The following is an 8,601-nucleotide window of genomic DNA, read 5'->3' on the forward strand; positions in this document are numbered from 1 at the left end:
GAGTCAACGGGATAGAGCTTGCTACATTCATGGCACGTGACTATCAACAGATGTACCACTTGTCACAGTCGGTGATCATAATGGAGACACCCTTCAGTAGACCCAGCAGCAATGCAAACTCCAGAGATATCTTAAAGAGTTGAGTGAAGGAGCCAACCAATTTCAGGACGACACCTAACTAGGTTTACAAGACAAAGATATTGCAGAAGGCATATCAATACCTAGTCATCTTCACATACCGCTTATACGACCAAGAGAACACGAACACCTTCCCGCAGAGTTGGGTGATCATGTTTGGCCAATGAAGGCAGACCATGCAACTCGTTCGACATGTTGGCTCACATGCTGAAGGAACATGTAACAGAAGCTCAACAACCGCCCAAAGGTCAACAAGCAGCGATATACATGTCTACATACATTCTGGATGCAATATGTGCCTGTCAACAGTTCCCAAGTTTGAGTTGGGCATGGACATCAGCGAAACCTCTATACACACTTATTGTAGATTTTTTTCGAATGCAGCTTCCACGGAGTCATCACACAGTTGTCAGACCATTTTGTCACCTCGGTGTATAAGATGATATTTGAGCAGGATCCACCTTGCATGTCGCAGGCAGTAATGGAGGCATTGATCGACATAGCGGATTGGTATGCCTCACCTCTTGGCACCTTCATACGGGGGTACAATGCGGAGAAACCTCCGCATGTTTTACCGAAGTTTTCCATGGACAAGCTTGTCATGCAAGAAGTGTTGTACCACATCTCGACAAGACTGTCAACTAGACTACATCGGAAGAAGAAGGCACCCTGACCCGCTCTTCTGTTGCGGATCAAGTTATACGAGATACAGAATCTTAAGCATGCTGATGCCGAGACCAATGAGTTCAAAATATTTACTTTCAGCACCAGGAGTTTCAATCCGTATGACCTGCACTGCTTGGTGAAAGAACACTATTCGAGAGTGTGGTTTCTGTGGATCCACGGGGCGTGTCATTGGCCTGAGGAAGACCCATGGAGATATTGTCACAACTTCTCCAGGCTTAATGAACTGGTCGGCATAGCTGTGGAATGGTTAGCAAAGTAGAGAGAAGCAACATCTCAGAGAGCAGCATCATCCGCAGCAGCAGAGGGTAATGTACCTACGCGTGACAAAGGCAAGAGAAAGGTTGTTGACAGCGCAGAGGCAGAACAAAGTTGCAAGTTCAAAGCAAATCCACTTGTGTTGAAAGCAGCTTTGGAAATAGAGGCGAAGAGGCGACAACACGACAGGAGGAACGCACAAAGGCAAAGAGAGAAACATAGGATGGAGGAAATAATGAAGGAGTTGCAAGAGTTGAAGCAACAACTCCGAGAAGAAAAAAAGCTGCGCAGGCAGGAGAAGGAAGCGCAGCAGGGACAGATACAGCAGGAGGTGCAACATGCACATATTGATGAAATTGTGCCCATACAGGTTGTAGACTCATCCAAGTAGCAGGCACAAAGTAGACAGGGTGAGTTGTCGCAGTCGCAAGACTTCGCTCAAGAGATTGAACAGATACTTGAGCAGATGGATACGGAGATGGAGCAGCCAGAGTCAGAACAAGATATTGACCTCATGCCTTATAACCAAGAGGTCAACCCACTGACTTCACTAGATCCGGAAGTAGAGCAAGTCCTTAGCGATCAAGGAGATACTAAGATCCTCGAAGACAATTCAGAAGCAGAGATGCACAACAGATCATTCGACGAGTCGCAACAAAGAGTTGTGCAATCACGTAGAGTGACTACTCCAGATGTCCAAGCATCTACTGTGCATTTTGAAGAATGAGTGATCGTATCTGACATGTGTAAGCATCCAGCAGCATTGGCCGATGCTACCAGAGCATATGCCAAAGCCACAAGCTCAAGTGTTCGCTTCTTTATAACAAAGAACGAGCAAATGACTAAATAGTTACAGACGGCCAAACAGGGAGGAGAATAGGTTACAACATCCGCTAGAGCAAAGTTGAAGAGAGCAATACTGAATGAGGTATCATCTCTCGAGACAGTCATGCAAATATTGTATTCCAAATTTTTCCTCATGCATAAGTCAATTGTCCATCTCAACGATTGGCGGTAGCACTGTGGTAGGAGAGCACGCATCTTGTTAGATTTGCACACTATCATCGACCACATGAAAACATGGACAATGAGATACAAGGGAGCTCCGTTACACTTTCCCAAGTTGATGAAGCCCAAGGTGGTAGAGTTGAAGGCACGCATCCAGAGTCAGATCCGGAACTATGAGGAACTCCCGCAGCTCATCGCTGGTTTGCAAGCTTCACATGCATGGGTGTTCAGAAGCATGGATGTTGTTGTGCGCATGCATGCAATCCCATCCATTGGGACACTCACCGAGGCAAAGACAAAGAATCAAGTCTGACTGGAGCTGGACATGTACTTTGACGAGTTGATGCGCATAGCCACCAGTGCAAACTTGGTGATCAACACAGACACTATGCATCAGTATGTTGTTGGTCTGACCGCACTCAAGACGATGATGCACATGTTATTAGATGAGTTGGACAGAGGAGCCAAATCAGTGTACCCGGATGCAACAGAGGCAAGAGTTCGTTTCCAAAAAGATGTCACCACAAAGTACACGGACACCATCACAGACTACCAAGCTTGGCATTAGTTCGCCACTGTCAACCATTGCGAGGATGTCAAAGAGTTGGTCTTCCCATAGTTGTCTAAGTCTTAGTGATGTCTTGCATGGCTTGCTCAAGCCTATTTTGTCTCACATGGGTACATGTGAAGATTGTATGTAACATCTTGTAAAGTGAAAGTCCAAGTGTCGATAGTTGAATGTAATAGTCATAGAGTAGTTGAAGAGCCATGAGGGTAGGTGAACAGTCACAAAGGGGAATGTCAAGGGTCACCCCACCATTTGCTATTTATAGAACCTCATAACTCATTGTACATGCTTTTGGGAGCTAAGCTTCCTATAGGAGTATCTTGAAGAAAGCTTGGAGTGTATTGTAACGAGCCTTGACTTCTCCACAGTGCAGAGCTAGTACATCCCTTTAGAGGAGCAGGTGGCAATGACTGTAACATTCCATTATCGGGACTAGTGGTTGGTCATGGTTGTACTGTATGATTGGAACTTTTGCTTTTAATATAACAAAACCAACACTTTTCATGCATATGTTGTTGTTGTATCTCAGCTATCTTGGTTATTTTAATGATATATGTATTTGTTTGCTTACACATGTATGTATGGACTTTTTCTATATATGTATGTACGATCTTACTAAGATGTGTTGTTGGTTTAACCATCACTTTGGATCGTTGGTTACGCTGCTTTCTAGTTTGTGCTGCATCTTTGCTCGTGTGTTCCCTTCTTAGCCACGTGCTTTCACAAGTTTCCAAGGGGCGCACTCGCCCCACTTTCCGTGTGTTAGAACCCTTCATGCACCTTCCTTGACTTGCTGCATCAGTCACACCCTTGCTACCAACAAGGACATCCTACTTACCTCTGCGCGCAACTGCGGTCGAGGCGATACCATACAACCCACTGTTGGGACTCCTATACTAAACAGTCTGAGGTCTAGTTGGGACTTCTTACCGGGGAGATCCCTTGACATGTTGGCTGGTCCAACACCATCAACATAGCCTAACCCAATGTTTAAATGGTATTGGTAGAGGTTTTGAAAGGTTGCCCAATTCTCAAATTGCTACCTAATTTTACACAAAACCTCCAAACTCAGGGTTTCACTAAAATATTTAGGTATGCAAACCTTAGTCTTGGCAAGTTCAACTAAATAAATACCAAAAAGAAAATCTGGTTCAATACAACAACCCTTAGGGTGTAGTTAATCAAGTACGCGAATATGAAAATTACATTCATTGACAACAAAATATAACACTATGAAATGTGACAAACAATTAATCCCTTGAAATGGATGCAACCTTCTCTAAGATTACTAGCCTCAAATGTGGGCAAGAAGAAGATTACTGACACCAATCATAGCACAAAAAAACTTAGGGCTAGCCTAACATAGATCATAAGCAAATCCCAACACCAGTCATATCAACCAAATTCTAAAAACACGAAAGAATGCAACTATACATGTTGAGCACATGGTAACCACACATTCCAATGAGGTATAATTGAGATACGGTTGGAGCATCTGGTCTTCTTGTATTCTAGTTTATACAACCCTTAAGTTAGAACCAACATCTCTACACTAGGCTTTTAGAAGTGTTAACAAAAGTTGATCTCATCCTACATGCTTGGTCACATTTTTTTGTCAGCCATTATGTCGAGTAAGCTTCGCAGGTATGATGGCCATCATGACACATTTTTTTTATGTCTAGTCACATGACTCCAATTCTTTGTTGATGTAGACAGGTATGTCTGGTATCTGTCCAATTTGACTTGCGAGTGATGGATCTATGAAAATATACCTTTGCATATGTTCTAGTGATCGATGGATACGCTCAATTACATTGTCTCGTGTCAGTCTCTTTAATTGAGCTTTATGTATTAATTTGGTTGTTGGATATATTGCCTACCTATTGAAAAGGCAATATCTTGTAACAACTTTTACGTATGTTATGAGTGGTTTAGGATAGTCATACCCGGCCCAGGATCTATTATGCCCATGCCCTATGTCAATATAAAAGCACGACAACACCTACATCATCCTCGAGGAAAGGGAAACTTCTAAAGCGTTGAACATTTTAAGCATTTTAAAATCAATTTAATTGAGTTGTCATATGAATTTGTACTAATAAACTATAACCATTATTGGTACATATTGATATTAACTTCACAACCTTGCACTACCATCATATTTTTTGGGTTTAGGAAGGTTGGGGAAATTATGCCAGGGTTGGTACTTTGCCATCTTAAAGTGAAGGAAGGAATACCTAGGCAACATTGGTGATTCTTCCTAACTCCACTTGGTATTCTCCACTAAAATTGCACTCACTGTGAGAGATCAAGTGGCTATACTTCCACTTGTAACATACCTCCTTGCAACATACCCCTAATTTTTTTTTTTACTTCAATTTATTTATTTTTATTTTTTGGAAAAGAATCAATTGATTCACATGTTTAAATAGACCAGAGTCAGTGTTTAAAGTTGTTGTAGAGTTTGAGATGGCAATTCAAGAAATAATATTGACTCAATGGCTTGGTTAAGCGTGAGTTTTTTGGTGACCAAATCATTGGGATTTCTTCAATATGTTTAAAGTTGTTTGTAATTATGTTTTCCTTATATGTTGTACTCCACTTTGGACGAGTCAGTTTTAGGAAAAGAGGGCTCCACAAGTCAAGCTAACATTACACATTTTCCTATACTATTTGTATTTGAACCATAATAGAACTGTGAATAAAAGCACACGAATAATCAAACATAACAATAAAATTTGTCAAAGTATAATTAATGACACGAGTTTTGAGAATCTCAGGCGAAGGGGGCAGTGGTATTACTGCAACTTCAAGTAACGAATAGCTCATACCAACTACTCATCAAATAAGAGGAGCCATAGCATAAGAAGCAACAACAAGATCTACCCATTGTTTATCATCCAATATCTTGTCAAGGGTACAAGCACCTACCTCTTGAACCGAGATGAAATATTTGTGGAGAATATAAACAAGAGGTTCAACACAGTTAGATGTTGTACATATCATCCAAACCCTGGGGTTTTTGAAAAAAGAACAACAAAGTTGTTGTACACTCCCTTAATTGCTACGAACAGAAAGTTGTCAAAATTCTATATAAAAGCATTATATACATTACCTTCGGCATCTGTAATGCCAATTTCCCATAGAATATTTTCAATGATAACTTGGTAAGTGCATAATAAATACATTCAAAATATAACTTGATAAGTGCATTAACTACAACATTTTTTTCTTACTGAGATCTTGAACTCATAATTTTCACCAATGGTTTAAAAGTCCTTCAAGAGCCTAGGTACATCTAACTACTCTTGAACCCGAATAAACCATTGCCATGAGCTTGAAGACAACAACCATTACAACTTTATAATGACAAAGCTCATAGTTGTTTAAGCAGTCCTGAAGTAAATATGCGCCAGTGGGAATTTTGAGACAACAAGTCCTCATGGCCTCTTGGAGAATTTGACTTTGAGCACTTCCTCTCACCTATTTGCCTTGTTGTTCACTATTTTCACTACTAATTTGGCACCCATTATAGATTCATAAACAAGGTATTGGCATGGAGGTGTATAAGAATTCAAAGTTCTACACAACACAAAAGTTTCCATTTTCAACCTAAAAGGTGTCTTGGGTCTTATCCCTGTAAATTTTAAGCCTTAAGGCTTCTATAAAACAAGATATGAAACAACAACAAAAAGAGGTCAATATTTCACTCCAAACAGTTCCACCTTCTTAGTAATTCAAGGAGAAAAGATACCCAACCCAAGGGATAAGTATACACAAGGTGGTTTGAATATTTATCAGTCTTACCTTGGCTACAGTGAGTTAATAGGTTGCAAGACTAATGTACACCCTTTTAGTCACTATTGGGTTTCACTTGTTGGTTTAGCCACCAAGAGGACATGTCAAGTCTACACTGCATTCAAGCGTGCATTGAAGACTTATGCCAGCTAGTCCCTAAAGGATTTACGAATTCCTCTGCACCAAAGGGGTGATATATGTCTCCGTCTTATTTCCTACCTTCCTGGATTATCACTTCCTAATTGCAGTCTTATTCTATTGATAATATGCAAACACACCCAGTCATATGGACAAATGTGTTTGGGTGCTCATAGAGTTCTATCTGTCATACTGTCTTTCCATTTCGGTTCCAAACCTTTCCTACAAAAGTTGTTTCTGAGCTTATATCACTGCCCTTAGAAAATATTTCTCTCTTTGACATAAATGCATAAAGAAGGCAACCCAACTTATATCACTTCCCTTAAGAAATATTTCTCTCTTTGACAAAAATGCATAAATAAGGTAACCCAACAACTCTTGGCAGTTTTACACATGTAGGGTTGAATGTTAGTTTTATGACTAACTCCTCCCATGGATTTTGTCACACACACACATCATTTACATGACATCATCTAGGCATTACAAAGGCATAATTATTGACGGCCATGCCTCAATTGTAGGAGCAACCTCGTCACATATCACACCTCATACCTTATTAGCATCAATTCAACTCCAATAGATCAGACATGAAATCATTATACATGTCAATGTAGGGTTAAGGATGTCATGCTTATGTAGTGACTGTAACTTGGATAATTCCCTGAACTTCCTATACATCTCTTTATTGAATTTGTAATTTGTAATTTATTCTTGGTGATTCAGACCATGATGATTATTCACCTAATTGTATTCCAAGTTTCTCCATCTTTGAGAGTTGGTCAAAGATGGTCATTCTCTTAATTATAGGGTTAAACCTTTAGTTCTCATTTCTTTCGCAATAAATCCCATTAGGTCCAAGTGTTGAACCCGGGAGCTCTAATACCACTTGTAACACACCCCCTTATCACCCTCACAAGGTGAGGTGGTTACCGTGAAGATTCAATTCCTAATGTATTGTCTTGGGAATGGAATCTAAGGTCTCCATTCCTCCCCCCCCCATTTCTAACCATTGGTAATGCCAAAATGAGTTGACTTTCTAACATGCTACCTATTATGGAATTACCATCAGTAACCATTCATAGGTAGTGGTTTTGTTGCAGTTAAGGTAGAAAATGACAACAATATTTGAATGAAACAAAATCTGGGAATAAAACATGAAATCTGGGTTGAATATTAAATATTGGCAAAGCATAAAATCTGGGCAGTTATGCATCTGTAGGTTCAACTCTAAGCAACCCTAACCAAGTTACAAGCAAACCATGTTTTAACTTCACATCAAGCATAGCAAATACTTGAGCTCACCTTCAATGACATAGTTTGCAAGTGTGGTCTTGATCTATGGACTCTAAGCATGCCCAAAATTCATTTATGCATATAAAACTTCTTGACACCTCCTCTTATAAATCCTTCATCCTCATACACATATGATCATCCTCTACCGCATGGGTTGAGTAGATAGACGACATTGTATGTATAAGTAATGAGTGTATCTATAAGTGACCAAAGAAATCCATGCTTAACTACCTAACTTGTAATGACTCTTCAATTTCCCATGGCAACCCATGATAGGTATTCATCGCTTTCTGTAATAGTGTAGTCAAATTGTGCAATCAGAACTGTGGGTGAGGAAACCAATGAGGGTGGATTTTTCATACAACACCAATCACAATTAATTCTCTTGTTAATTCTTTTGCGACAAATTATTAAGTCCAGTGTTATGGTTAATCCTAAAATTATACTTTGCCTAATTCCGACAACCATTGCTCACATAACAACATACCCAATGTAAATGTAAGATGACAACATATTGTTTTTACATGCCATCAACAATAACTCATTAAATAGTTACCCAAAATATCATGGTGGACAACCCGTAACTCTAATTCTGTTTTACATACTACCTGCAGTAAAGTATTTACCCCAAAACATCATGGTGGACAACACATAACTCTAATTTTGTTAATTCCTACATGGTTTATGTCAATATTCTATTATTGTACAAGATGGCA

Source organism: Pinus tabuliformis, chromosome 7 (assembly GCF_031772625.1).
Source record: "Pinus tabuliformis cultivar Carrire ecotype Pingquan chromosome 7, CPIR1, whole genome shotgun sequence".
NCBI classification, from domain to species: Eukaryota; Viridiplantae; Streptophyta; class Pinopsida; order Pinales; family Pinaceae; genus Pinus; species Pinus tabuliformis.